Below are 15,756 nucleotides of genomic sequence, written 5' to 3' on the forward strand. Positions count from 1 at the left end.
TTGTCTTTTTTCAAGCCTATCTTTTTCCATAACAGATACACAGAACCTGGAAAAACAGTAGCTAAGCTCGAAAATATGAAAGATTCTTTTCCGATTCGACAAAAAAATGTACTTAAAAATGAAAGAAGGTTGTCAATAACACAGTCTGGCAGCATGAAAATGGCTTGCCAGGTACATATGAACATACAGAACCACATTAAAAGTGTCCCAAATTTCATGTTTGGGTTTGAAACATTCACATCATTGCTTTCATTTCTTTCTAAGAGTTCTTCAGTCTGAAGGTCTAAATCTAAATCCTCCAAACTTGCATTATTCCAAACCTCATCTTCACTCTCAGACTCGGCGGTACAATTATTTTCAGAAAAATGTTTTCGTACATAAGATTGAAAAACATCATGTAATCTTTGAGAAGAAAGATTTTCATCAGATGAGCTATCAGAAAATTCCTCATCGATATCCTGAGACAAAACTGCAACATTTTCAGACACTGACTTGAAACAATTCCATTGATTATTGCTAAAATATTTTTCTTAAGCTGCCTAAAATACCTAGATGTAAATGATTGTTTACATTTCTTTTCTTGACATTTTTTTTTCGCTGAGCTTGGTGAAAAACTGAAAGTTTTTGTTTCTCAGACATGTTTTACAATGTACCCTTCCAGTCTATTCTTAATGGAAAAAAAATACAATTCCAGTAACTAATGTATCTAGTATACAAAGCTCAAATAATGACAATTTTTGTTTGGACTGAAGCAAATGTTAAAAACTAAAAATACATTAGCTTTTATAAAAAAAATAAAACCTTTTCAGAACTTGGCACAAAATTTACATTTCTTTTTACTTTTGATGACATGAACACAGAGGTTTGTAAATTTTAGAAGGTTCTTTCTTTTGTCCTTTTCATCATCTAGCATTTTCCGCAGTTTCAAGACATCCCTGTCTCCATCCCCAAAAAGCTCTTTAGCTGATTTATAGGCACTTCTTTTTTCTACAAAGGTATCGTATATGTATATACCATCCTCTTTGCACTGCTCATGAATTTCCCGTTCAACTTCCTTCAACCCAAAATCATTTTCCTATCAGGCCAAATATTATCTGCTGGAAATTGAATAATACGTATATTGAGAAACTGAAACTGAATAATTGTAGCATTAAGTACGGTACATCTCTTTTTGTGCAGTGTTAATGATTAGCAAGCAATCATAAAATAAAATTCATGAGTGAAATCAAGTAAGAGAATAAATAAAACAAGATATCTGTGAGCCAATGCTATTTGGCTCACTAGTGATATCCCTGCTCTGATGTGAATATGCAAAATAAGCAAAGTCGACATTTAGCAGAAAGCTGGCATCCGATTGGTAGAGAAATACATCCCACAATATGGAATGCCTAAACAAATAGTGTGTTAAAATTTCCGGCATCTGTACGAAAGCCGAGAAGGATCATTCGAGATTCGAGATTCGAAATACGAGATTCGAAATACGAGATTCGAGATTCGAAATTCGAGATTCAATATCTAAATTAACCAATCAAATCAAGGATCTGAAAATATGTATCCTAGCGACATGAAACTGTTCTAAATAAAAATCATACGTACATGCTCTTATATACAAATAAATGCTATGTTCACTTCTCCCTACCTAACTAAATAATTATTTGTATTTACTTTTACACAGAATATCTAAGTAGACTAGTAATAATGCAGTGTGCTTCGCGGATCTAAGTGATTTTGTTTGCCCTGGTGCATTTCCACCTGATGCGTTTGAACCCTAAGGTATTTCACCACCAGTAATAGTTTAAAACCCGGGTTTATTCACCCCTTTTGTGTAAAAATGCGGTTATGGTAGAGAACTTCATAAGCGATAAATCATTGAGATATTATCACATCATACGGAATTATTAATAAATACAATTTTTTTTCCTTTTCCGCAGTAAACAACTTATTATGAGTCTTACTTTTGGAATTGTTTTCAATATAGAAGGATACCTACTCTCTACAATTAAAGGTAGGGATGATAGGGTGCCAACTTGTTCACATTGCCGATTTCTTGTGCAGAGAACAGTAAAACCTTTTATTTGATTGTGCATGAATATTTCAAAATTAATTGTTGTACATATATTTTGTTATAATTCATTCATTGATATATCAACAAGAAAGAATAAAAGCATATGTTTCACAGCCAAGTTAAGTTTCTCTGTAGTTTCCTACCCCCCCCCACCGCACCAAAATTGACAATAATTACATATAAGTCATACAAATGTTTACTTTTGCTAAAATGTGTGTGGTTCAAGATTTTTCTAAAGGACATACCCGATTAGAATTGAAAAAGAGTCGTACGTTTAAAACTAATTTTTTGTCAAAATTTTTAAAATTCATTTGGTTATATTTTGGTCCATTTGGGTAAATATATGCACCAGCGCAGCTCTAGTTTATATATTGATTGGTTAATTTAGATATTGAATCTCGAATTTCGAATCTCGAATCTCGTATTTCGAATCTCGTATTTCGAATCTCGAATCTCGAATGATCCTTCTCGGCTTTCGTACATCTGCAATAAATAGCTGCTGTGAAATCTTTGAGAAAAAATTGTTTGATAATTTTGGCTAAAATAAACAAAGTACTCATTTAACAGAAAGTTGACGTCCGATTGGTACAAAAATGTATCCCACGATATGGCATGCCTTAACAAACACTGTGTAAAAATGTCAAGCATCTGCGATAAATAGTTGCTGAGATAAATGCGACAAAAATTTTTGTTACTCACGGACAGACAGACAGACACACAAAGGTAAAACAGTATATCCCCTCTCCTTCGGAGCGGGGGTATAAATATGCTTTTCATTTAAAAGTCACATAATATTTACTGGTTTTTTTATTGAACATTTCGAATTCCTCTGAACTCTCATTCAACTGCCGGTGCCTTGCCTTTTCTAATCTGTGTTTTTTCCTTTTTTCTCGTCTCTTTCTCCTCTTTCTGTCTAAAGAGTGTTTTCCCATTTAGCTAAAATAATAATACATATTTTTAATAATTAACTTCAATGAAATCACTTTGATTATTCTTGGCTTTTTTCTTTCATTATGATGAAACAATATAAATCATATAATTTGAATTAAAGGTGCTCTTAATTTAGCTTAACTGGGTGTACACCCATCTTATCATTTTGTGTTGTATAACAAGTACATCATAATACTCCATTATATTGGTGAAATCATTTGTCAAGTTTCTAATCATAATTTACATAAAATCGTAATATTTGTTTCAAGTTTAAGTTCTTTATTCCAAAGGAAAAATATCTCATAGGTTATGCATGTGAACAATGTGTTTATATTATTTACATATTAAATACAGTAAGTAAGCGACATACAAAATGTACATAATCAATTTCAGTGTTTCACTTCACAATACATGCCCCTGATTTGTTGTAGAAAAGTGTTCAACCAGTGTACACGAAAACAATACACCAATGCACTTGATTTATAAAAGTGTACACCTTCTTGGAAAATCAAGAGCACCCTATAGCTTGAAGTCTTATTTTCTTTTTTCATTATTCATCGACTTACACTTTAACTGCATAAACTCAGTTATAATCTAAGCGATAAGACGTTTTGTCATGACAATTAAAAGTCTTTCTTATAACACGTTTAATTAAAACATACCGTAATTCAAGTACCATAAACTTCCTTAATACTGCAAAGATTTCTATAAATGCTCTTGCTTCGTTTTTGATGACCAACAACTGCTGTATGGTAACCTGTTAAATGAAATAATCATGAAACTTAGTTTCTGTGTATTTCTTTGCAAGCTTAGTGCAAGTGATTCACAATTCTTGGAAAGGGGGGGGGGAAGGGGGCTAATTTTTTTTTTATTATTTAAATTTAGTTCAGAAGCAATAAACATCAGTAAGCGAGAGTCATGTTAACCTGTCAGATGAAATAATCATAAAATTGAAAACTAAAGTTTCCCTGTACTTCTTTGCAAGCTTAGTAGAAGCGATTCACAATCATTGGGGGGCTTGGCTCTTATCTAATCTGAAATCTTGAAAAGTTTTATTAATTAAGGTAATCCTATACTCAGCACTAAATGCAAGGGGGGGTGGGGGGGGCATCAAACAAAGAGGATATATAAGCATATAAGATGTGACCATAATTAAGCTTGGTCTATTGTGATTCGTTATGATACTATAACAATTTTTGACAAGTGTACAAATCACTTAAATCTTATTAAATTAACACATTCCTGTAATGAATATTAATATTATGCAAATGTTAATCATACAAAGGGGTAGGAGTCATTACGAGTATACTAATGAAAATAATGCACCAAATCAATATTCAAACAATAGAAATAATTTAATTTGTCATTAACATTTGTTCCCTCTTATGTGGATTTCAATTTGCCTGCTCACAAAGTTCTACATGTAGGTCTCAAATTAGTGGTGTAAGCATCCTGGTTAATCAGTGTATTATTATCCGAAGAAATTTTGTTTTTTATTTTACTTTTACAAAATCGAGTTTCTCAACATTAATCATTTCTATCTCTCATTCAATACATACATTACCGTTCTAATTGCTTATTATTGACATTGTTTACAAGAGCGAAATCAATACTGGATATCTAAAACGCTATGTAAAAGTCGTACCAATATTGTAAAATCCGTATTGTGACGTAGTTTGATACTCGGACTAATTTAATTCAGAAGCAATATTGATAAACATTGATAAGTGCCAGTCATTTAATGATCACATTTACTTTGTTGAACAAAATGGCATCCACTATGGTGGCGCAAAGGAGCTGAAAGAAAAAGCCACCTTTCCCCTCCTTTGGCTCATGCAGATCTATATATTTCCAAACACACGCAAAAAAAATCATAATTATAGACTGAGCACATGACATTTGATCTATTATGATTTGAGTAACGTTTCATAGGCAGGTAAATCTATTTTTTCTTTCATGTTTCGAAGAAATTTTGTTTCTATCTTTGATCTTTTATACTAATAAGGCCATTTACATATTATTAACAAAGGTAAACTTAATGAGAAGATGTAAATAATGGGTGTTTAAATGTACTTCACACTTTAGAAATAATACAAATAGGATTTTTTACAGAGGCGTTGGAACAAGGGGGGGGGGTGTAGGGGGGCACTTAGCCCCCTCCCTCCACTTTTTTGGCAAAGTTATACATAACCATAGTTTTATTTTAGCCTGTCAAGATTTTTGATAAGTTTTGCCGCCCCCCCCCCCCCTCAATTTGCTTTTGACGCCACTATTTAATATTTCTTACAGACATGAAATTCAAGCATGCATTTGACTTGAAAATGACTGAAAAATGTTCAATTTGGGGGGAAAATTAACTTTCAAAAACAAGTCACTACTATAATTAAACTCGGGACTTTTTGGTTAGAAAACCACATTTATACTTACTGTGCTACAGAGATAGACACAAAATTTTGGTGACCAACATCACGAAGAATTGAAATCACCATAATTGAAACGGGCATAATTGTCACAGGGTTTCACGGCCCCTTCATTACGCCAGTAAGGATCACCAAAGAATTGATCATTGACATTTATGTGTAAAGATGAAATTGATCAACTGTAAAGCACGTTCTTAATATCAAAGTATGAGGCATTGGAGTTTCATTTGAAACCAAGTTATCAGTTAACTGACTGAAATAGTTACATATACATATCAGCTACCCCTAAACACAAACTTTCATTATCATTATTTACCATGCAATAAAAGTAGAGAGGCAATTTATCATTACAAATCTAAGTTTATTTAGGTGTGATTGTATAAGTAAGGAAGGTTGGTTATTGGTTAAACAAAATGGTGTGTGTGGTGGGGGGGGGGGCCTGTTGCTACGTGCATGTGGGTATCACTACATAACACAATTCGTGAAATTGTTGCTGAAAAGAAAATTAGATATTGCAAATGTCCTTCCATTGTTTGTGATTACAGCCATCATCAGTGATCATATATACATTATATTAAATTGTATCACACATACATGTATCGATACCGACTGTTTACAGACCCTGAAACGTGCTACTACACCAGTTGCACGGTTCGGTTCGTTACGCTTTTTGAACGGTACGGTTCGCTTTGTGAACGGTACGGTTCCTTTTATGAACGGTACGGTTCGCTTTGTGAACGGTACGGTACGCTTTGTGAACGGTACGGTACGCTTTGTGAACGGAACGGTTCGCTTCTTGCACGGTACGCTTTGCTAAAAATAGCTGCACGCTTTGTGAACGGTTTGCGCGCTTTATTAATGAGGTAGGCGTGGCCTGAACCCTTTGATTTTTCTCGAAATAATTTCGTTTAGTTTTTACCCGATGTACTTCAGCAAGGTGGTAATAATGACATATGATAATGGAATTTATGGTTTATCTATATGATATTTTACACATGTATTTCAATCTATTTAAAATCAGAACTTCCATCCGTTCCCCTGTTTTTAATAAGTTTCGTGAAACGTGTACTCGGTGACAACCGGGAAGCGGGGGTAATTTTTATTTTGATTAGTCTGTTATTATTAGTATTTAATTTTAGATAAATGTAATCATTAAGATAGATTAAAAGAACTGTTTGACTTTAATCCGATATTTTATTTAATTCAGCGAGCTGTCGATAATTTTACAAACATATAAGTTTTTATTTCTATACATGCACTTGAAATGAAGTCATTAAATATTTTTTATCCATTTAAAATTGCTACAAAAAACTGCCCCGACTTTATTCCAATATTTCTTAATTTCCCTTAATCGTTGTCTTGATTCTCGGCTAGTTATTATTTTTACAAGCATCTTTCTTTTTTTATTCATAATTCGTATGATCATTCTTTATTGCGTACTACTGTACATGGTACTATTGCCGATCAAATTCCCTTAGTGAAAAGATGATGTAAAATTACACGCGGTTAATGATAAGATAAACAATGAATTTCAGATAAGAAATCTTGAAATCAATTGTTACATAGTTTTTTTGAGTAATGACACGAATTTTTATTTATTTAAATATTGATTCTACGATTTTCTGCACTTGTGCGTATACACAGATCATACTTGTACCTACATGTAACCCGTCATCGCTTCTCTAATCTAAACTAAGATCGCGTGTATAGTCAAAATATGACTATTAGTTTTTGTTTTTCCGTTAAACTATACATGTACATGTAACATATTTCTTACGATGTGTACGCATCTGGATGTACGCAAGTCAATAGCATTTAATGGCGATATTTATCATTCTTTTGAACAAGTGTCCGCTCTTCACTGTATGCATGCGATTTAGCTGACGATTTACAGATGCTGACTAACCTGTTTATATTTTATTTACCTTTTTACACACAGACTTGTAGAAAACAGGTCACGGAAAAATACCCGGTAATCAACAAATGAATGTTTAAAGTGATAAATATATTATGAATTTATCTAGTAACAAAAATAATACGACAGCGAGGGAAAAAGACTTTGATCGCCAGTACATGAGTTATGTAATTATGAAGTCTGAAGAAAATTATTGTTGAATAATTTCAAATATAAACATTCTTTTTAATAGGGATTTAAGAAATCATAAAACAAAAAAGTTTTCATTCGATAATTTTCTTCTAGCCATATAGGAGGAGCCAAGTAGCACGCGGCACATGGCGTGATCTGCACTGTTATACTTAAACTGATTGACAGGCGAAGCACGTGGAGTCCAGAGATAAAATCCCGCTCAAATGACCAACTATAGAAACCTAAATAATATAGTTCAGAGATAAAACTTTAATTTAAGTAATATAATCAACACACAATCTCTCTCTCTCTCTCTCTCTCTCTCTCTCTCTCTCTCTCTCTCTCTCTCTCTCTCTGAGAGTGTATGTAATTGTGTGCAAACAATTTGGAATTATTAGATTTTCATTTGTATGAATTTAATTCATTTATTTTAGACTCATGGTATTCGCAACGATTTCAACACAATGACTAAACGTTTGTACAGTAGACGATGTATTCAGATTGATCTCGACGGTTAAAATTTTGACGCTATTTCACATAACACATATTAGATTGAAAATGAATTTAAAAAGAGCTGTGTTTATGCTTACATCTACTTGCAAAATGTTAAAATTCCATTCGAATATTTGCAATATAATTAATCATTTTTTTTGGTACATTAATGTACCCGGTAAATGATATTTTATTGCAAGTAAATATTTGTGAAAATCCCGCTTTTATAGAGTCGCTGAATTGTTTTACGGATCCACGCGCCGATAGTCTGCCGTGTAGTTGTTTGTGTACATATCTACAGGCAGTTCCTTTGTTTTTTTAGAGAATACGAAAATCCACGAGACAAACAAAGTTGAAGTAAGATATATTCAGACTATACACACGACAGGTTGTAATGAGTTACCAAACAGGTGTCCGTGGAAAGGTGTGAATACCGGCATCCCGTGTACACCTATTTAAGCGTCCAAATATACAGAGTTACTTGTAAAGTACGATAACTGCCAAAGAACAACATAGGCGTCGGAACCGGGGGGGCCCCCCCCACTTTTTTTGCAAATGTAGACCTAACCATTGGGCACATAGCATCATAGAGGGTTTAGCCCCCCACTTTTTATCGCCGGAATTATAGTTGTTCCTAAATTAACCTTGAAAGATTGAGAAAGTTGAAGTAAAAGGCCTCCCCCCCCCCCCAACTCCCCCCCCCCCCCCCCCCGCACGGATTAGGAATATCAAGATTTGGAGAAAAAAAATTTGGTAGATAAATTATTTTTTTTTGGATAGGTATACTTTCCCTCCTCCTCCCCCCCCCCCCCCCCCCCCCCGGATTAGGATTTTCATGATTTTGGGAAATCGGTTTTTTTTCGCAATATTTCTGAGGATTAGTCTAGCCCCCCCACTTTCAATTTGCTTCCGACGCCAGTGAACAAAATAAGACAATAACACCTGTTGTGTATAGAACCTAAGATGAAAGACGCTGCTGTGTTTCTGATCAGCTTCTGTACACATATATCGCACGAGCGATTTCTGTTCATGTGAAATCACATGAACAGAAATCACTCCATTACCAGCTATGCGGGAAATAAAGTTGAAAGTTATTTAATGAAATGTGTGGTCTTTTTTCGTTCGATGCTTGCATTTAATTTACTAAGATTTGGTGTACATGTATTTATCTATGATATATCATATAAGAGTGATTTTTTGTTTATTTATTGCTACATAAATAGCTGAAGTACAAATCACTCGAGTCACCGGTAATATGTGGTTATCATTTACTACAGCACATCCACATATATTTAAAAACATGATCTGCAATGTTTTCTTTTCTATTTTAATTGGTTTAAAGTTTAGCTGTAGATTAATTAACAAATCAAAAGGTCCGCGTAACTGAAGTCGGCATTTTTTTTTATTTAAAAGGGCTATAAAATTATATATTATAATATATCAACCCTTGTTTAGCCATAATGTATTCATTTCTAAACATACGCTATTTTTTTAATGTCGCAGGAAACGAGATCTCTCTCTCTCTCTCTCTCTCATTCATCTCTCTCTCCTGAGAATCACTTAAAGCCATGTAAGGCACAGTGTGTACCCAATGTTTCAAACATTTCATAAGAATAATCAAAATAGTATAACCACGAATTGTGTGAACATTAATAGTTTACAATGTTTAAGAAATCGGCGGTGCAAGTTTTGAGATGATTTAGGTCTTAGAAAGGAAATTAAATTAAAATATCGTAACTGTTTTAATAAGAATTACAGTTTTAAATCTTAGTATGTGTTTTCTAATCCCGTTTAAAAAAAATCTAGCAAAATATTGAACTTAACTGGTCAGCGATAATCTCCGTCCGTATTCATCGAAAGACATTAGGTCAATAAGCCGTATTTGGAAGTTGCACGGTACGGTACGCTTTTTTGTCCGTCTGGAGGCGGGTCTTACATAAATTATCTTGCACGCTTTTTGCACGGTACGGTTCGTTTTGTGAACGGTACGGTTCGTTTTGTGAACGGTACGGTTCGCTTTGTGAACGGTACAGTTCGTTTTGTGAACGGTACGGTTCGTTTCTTGCACGGAACGGTACGGTTCGTTTTAGAGGTGTAGTAGCACGTTTCAGGGTCTGTAGCATAAGATACAGCAAAAATGACATCACAAAATGACATCACGCAAGTGAAAATAGGCGACGATATAATAAAACACATACCTGTTATGCTCCGTATTCCAGTATCGTCCGACCACCCTCAAAAGATCATTTCTTACACGTGTTCACACACTGGGTAAATGTGTAACCGCTCAGTTTGGGATACCGCGAAAACTGCTGCTGCTGATTGTATGAAAATGATGCTGTACATTTTCGTAATTTGTAAAAAAGGAAGAATGAGTGAAAAAAATCAATCATTTGAATGTTTTTAAATATCTATACATTTCCTGTTTAATATACCATGTTTAAGTAGATGTCGAAAGAATATTCAGATGCGCGATTCAAGATGCGAAAATAACGTCATAAAATTTTGGCGGTAAGATACAGTAAATATCTCTCATCCCGCGTTGCCGCACATTCTAATAGAGCAAACGACAATGTCTGATTCTGAAAATACGAATTACATCGAAAACGACTCGGAGGATAGTTTTCACCCAGATGAGGAATCCAGTAGCAACGATTCAGACGAGCCGAGTGCGTCTTCGAAAAGACCAAAGAACTCGAGGAAAAGATCTTCAGTTGGCATTTTCACCTCCACGCCAAGAAATTCTGCCAGCCATAGATTAAGTAAAACAGTAAGTCGTAATACAATGCTAGTTATGCTAAATGTGTAATTTTGCTTTGATACAATAGATAATCAGCTAATATGCTAGAATTTTAAAAGTGTGTTTCAAGGATTTTTTTTAGAAACGGGAGGGGGTCCCTTAAATTCCCTAAGAAAAAGGCCATAGGACGTATATTGTATATAACTGTCCGACTCAAAATTATTTTGACAAGCTCTCAAAAGTAGCATAAAATTTATATCTTTCAAGTTTACAATGTATTTTCATTTACTACTTGAAATGGCTGGGGGGGGGGGGGGGGGGGTCATCACCTGTGAACTGAAAACTGAAAAAAAGCAGTGCTATTAAGTAATTTAACAGTTATAATTAGTTAAGGAGGTAGGAGGATCAACTTATCCTTTTTTAATTGTATATTTTTGGTGATTTAACTATCTAACCAGTTAATTATAATTTTTAAAGTGTTTTTTTTCGGGGGAGGGGGGTCTGGACCAGTTCAACTCCACTCTTGATTCATGGGAATAAGGATTGTTTGAAATGGCTGAGGGAGGTATTGGTCTCAGTTGTGACCGATAACCCCAATGAAGACCTCTTGATTGGTATTAGTCCGAAATATCTGACGTTTTTCTGGCTTTTTTAACGATTTTGATATTTACTTGCCAGTAAATATCAAAATCGTTAAAAAAGCCAGAAAAACGTCAGATATTTCGGACTAGATTGATATATGATAATGAAGTGTACATAACAGTGTTTTCAGTGAATAATTGATGTAGGCAAGCTCTTTATCCAGTGATTTTAATTATTAATAACAATATTTTTAGCTTCCAATAATGCCATCGTTGGATTCTTCACCACTTGCTGCAGCTCCCCATAATTTTACTCCAAAGCTTTCCCCAGGAGAAGAGGTAAGAAGAAATGTACAAAATTTGAACATGACCTCTTTTGCAGTACTTCAAAATCAGGTATATATATGGTTAGGATTAAAGTTTTTTAACAGACTTATTTTTTAAAAACTTGGTTCAAACTAAACATGACTCAGTAAGTGCACAAAATTTACTATGATACTGTTGATACAGCATTCAGGTGTATAAACCCTTCGTATTAAGGTGGCATGGGACATCTGTCGATATTAATGTGGATTAAAGTACATTATAATTAGAATACTTTCAACGATTAAGAATTTTCAAATTTTATAATTTTTAGCCAAAAAATAGCTTTAAATATTCAGAGAGGTAAAAATTGTAAAAACGCCAGCGGGATTCGAACTCATGAGTCATGACTTATAAATTCATAGTAAACCCTCTAATCCACTTCGTTACGCTGTTAGGTGACCATGTTGGGAAAGAAACTACTTATATAATTACACTTCATTTTATTGTTTATTTCGATAAACAATACGTCAAATATGGAGGTGTCCAATACCACCTTAATTGTTTATATATACATTTTCTATTTGTAATGTGCAAACATTCAGTAATGTGTTGTTGGGAATAAGATGCGCAACCATACAGGTGAGGAATGCTAAATGTAACAATATGTTAATTACATTTCAATGCATCATATTTGTAATTCATGAATTTCTTGGATTTTTTTAGACTATTATGCAGTACCTGAAAAAAATTGACAGCAAAATAGACAAAATTGAAGAAGAAATCAAAACTCTCAAGGAAGAGATTGGAACTGGAATGAAGGGAAAGGGGAAAAAGAGTGAACAAGAGAATTTTCATGTTTCTCCCAAAATAAGAGTATGTTCTAGTATATGTAGATGTTTAAATTTTTGACACGTAAAAGTACAACAGAATCAAGTGTAAATTAAATCACTCCCAAGATCTTTATAAAACTGAGCTTGTGCTATACTAATATTTTACATTGTTATACTTTCATGTTAAATACTGAAATCTGATTGGTTAAGACGCAGTTAATAATATTTACTATTACCCTCAGCGTTAGCAACGCACTTGGCAACGGGTAACATTAAAAAATGTTACATGCGCGAAAATTATGCGCGTACGGTTCGCTGTAGAATTCACGTTATTCCTATATAAAAGCAGTAAAATTTTCTTAAAATTTTAAAAAAAGACATTCAGTATAACAAAATAAATAGTGCCTGTTTGGGAGGATAACAGTTGAAATTGACACCCCTCGAAAACCATTGTCAACCTCCGCTTCGCGTCGGTTGACAATGGTTTTCTCGGGGTGTCAATTTCAACTGTTACCCTCCCAAACAGGCACTATTTATATAATAGTACGACAGTAATCATTGAGTTTCCTGTATATATAGGAAACTCATAACAAAGTTGCTTTGTTTCATGATGCAGGTATTCATGTATTCCTCAATATACATGTACGGTATATAGGATATATTTGATATAAAATTCTCTTTTCTGTAGACAGCAGTACATGATGCTTACAAGCAACTTGTAGAAGAAGATGATTATGCTGCTTGGCAAACTAAGCTTGGACACAATAAGCTAAAGTATCTTATTTTGTTCTTGATGAATTTCATAATTTTTTGTGTTTCTACATCGTTATGTAAATCTGCTACTAATATGCTACATGTTTAAAGTGTAATTAATTAAAGTGTCTGGAAGCAAAAATGTATACAAATCTTGAAATTATACCTTTAAAGAGAAAGTAACATTTACAAACTTTCCCAATTTTAGAGTTTCTTCGGAGGTAAACAAGGCAACTACACAAGCTGTGAAACAGTTTGTCAAAGGCCTATATCATGATGTGCAGGATGGAATTTTACAGAGTAAGATGTTTTACATAGTGAATATTGTCGAATTACTGTTTTGCTCATTTGTAGGGATACAATTTCATGGATGCACCGGTTTTCAGTTTCAGTAAGAAGGATAATTTTCTAAATTTGTTTTTGTTGAGGATGTAAATTCGTGGAGGAAGGCTACCCACGAATACCATGAAAATTGAGTCACCACAAATTCTAATGAATCCACCGTATTTGCTGCTTATCTGGCATTAGTTTAAGCAAGATTTAGGCCTTTCAGTTCCTAAAAACAAAGTTTATGGGGGTATATTTGAATCATCTTGTCTGTCTGTAGACACAATTTTGTTTCCCATATAAACTTGAAAATTGTTTAAACTTGTTTCAATAATATAGTTACTTAAATTATGGTAAGTCACACTTGCGGCAAATTGCCCCATTTGAAATTAGCGATGACAAATATTTATAATGACTTGTTTTAAGATTTGAAAAAAAATCTGGAAATGGGCTTTTTTCGTTCAGTCATTAAATGGCCAAAAAATAAGTATAACACTAAATTTATAGAATCTGTAAGTTTATGTTAGAACATGTGTACTAACTAACGTAGAGTGTTAATTCAAATTTATTTATATTTACAGCTGCTGTAGCTCGATAATTTGAGTCTGTGGCTCAAAAGGAGCACAAAGAAAAGACAGGAAAAATTGAGCAGCACAAGGCAAAAATGCTCCACTACAGCAGGAGAAAGAGGGTACATATTATGATGTATAAGCATGAATTGATATTCCATAGGATTTTTTTTATTCAACAATGTTCACATTATATAAATAGTGCCTGTTTGGGAGGGTAACAGTTGAAATTGACACCCCGAGGAAACCATTGTCAACCAACGCGAAGCGGAGGTTGACAATGGTTTTCGAGGGGTGTAAATTTCAACTGTTATCCTCCCAAACAGGCACTATTTATTTTATTATACTGAATGTCTTAATTTTAGAGATTTTTTTACTGATTTTTTATAGAAATGACGTGAATTCCACGGCGAACAGTATGCGCATAATTAACGCGCATGTAACAATTCGTTGTGTTACCCGTTGCTAACGCTGATGGTAATAGAACGGATTATCAACCGTGTCTAAACCAATCAGATTTCAGTATTTAACATGAAAGTATAATAATCAAAGATATTGCTCAGTTTATGCACTTATATAATATATGATGATTTTTTCATTTTTTTTAAATGCTTATAGAAATTGCAATGGAGAATGGCAATGGTGGAGAAAAAGACGGGATGGGACGAAGCAAAGAAACGCCGCATCTCAAATGCTTTAGAGCTATGCTATATGTCCTCAGAGGAGGAAAATAATTCTGATGATGAAACATTTCTGAAGACCAAACCACTGAGTTGGAGATCAGAAGAATATACCAAAATATTAGAGGAACTGGACACAAAATATGAAAGGTCAATGTCCAACAGATCAAAACGACAGATGTTGAAGAGAGTTAAGGGGGATATGCCATCAGTGAGACCAAAACCAATCGTGAAAAAGGAGCATGAATGGGTTTTTGCTCAATAAATTTTCAAAAGGGTGGCTCCCATCACAATTGTAATCATTGTAAAGATTGTTCTCCTTTAAACATTTTCTTTCATTCATGGAGTAATTATTTGTTGTAATGAATTTGTTTTTTACACATTTATGAAAATTCTGTGTGAACAGAGAGATCATTTTTCTTAAGTGAAATATCCAAATATCGTGTAAATTTATTTCATTTTTATTTTACCTGTGTTAACTACTGATGTTTTTTTTCAGCATTATGTATAAAATACTTCAATATTTTTAGGGCCCTCTTTACACTTTCAATAAAAAATAATTTGGCATGTGATAGAAATCTTGAGTAGGTAAAATTTAAGAATTAGGAAAAACATGCTCTAGAACAATGATTTATTGAATAATTAAAATCACCTTTACTCACTTAGAATGGAAAAATAAATGCAGACAAGTTGTTCAGTTATTTAAACTTAGTAAGTTTAATCAAATAAAATCTGGTATAGCCAGAATTATTTTGGATTTATGTCTTACTGCATAGAATTAACATTGCATTAAAACTCAAATGCATAGAATGTTGTCCGTTAAGAAACTTTATTTTTTAAAATAACTTGCATATTAAATTATAATGGCACTCAAAAATATCTGTTCTTTGCTTTGCTGCATCCATGTAACAGTTATCACGTACATGTATATACAAGAAGGCACTTCATGTATCTTAATTTGCTGTATACATATTTTA

At 33.5% G+C, this 15,756-nt stretch overlaps 1 long non-coding RNA gene across 1 annotated transcript; it reads left to right on the forward strand.

The window, feature by feature from the left end:
- Positions 1 to 13,381: 13,381 nt before the first annotated feature.
- LOC136271943 (uncharacterized) lies at positions 13,382 to 15,236 on the forward strand. The gene is made up of 3 exons (XR_010709864.1): positions 13,382 to 13,503; positions 14,112 to 14,221; positions 14,718 to 15,236. It is a non-coding gene; the product is annotated as an uncharacterized lncRNA (long non-coding RNA).
- Positions 15,237 to 15,756: the final 520 nt, after the last annotated feature.

Source organism: Magallana gigas, chromosome 9 (assembly GCF_963853765.1).
Source record: "Magallana gigas chromosome 9, xbMagGiga1.1, whole genome shotgun sequence".
NCBI classification, from domain to species: domain Eukaryota; kingdom Metazoa; phylum Mollusca; class Bivalvia; order Ostreida; family Ostreidae; genus Magallana; species Magallana gigas.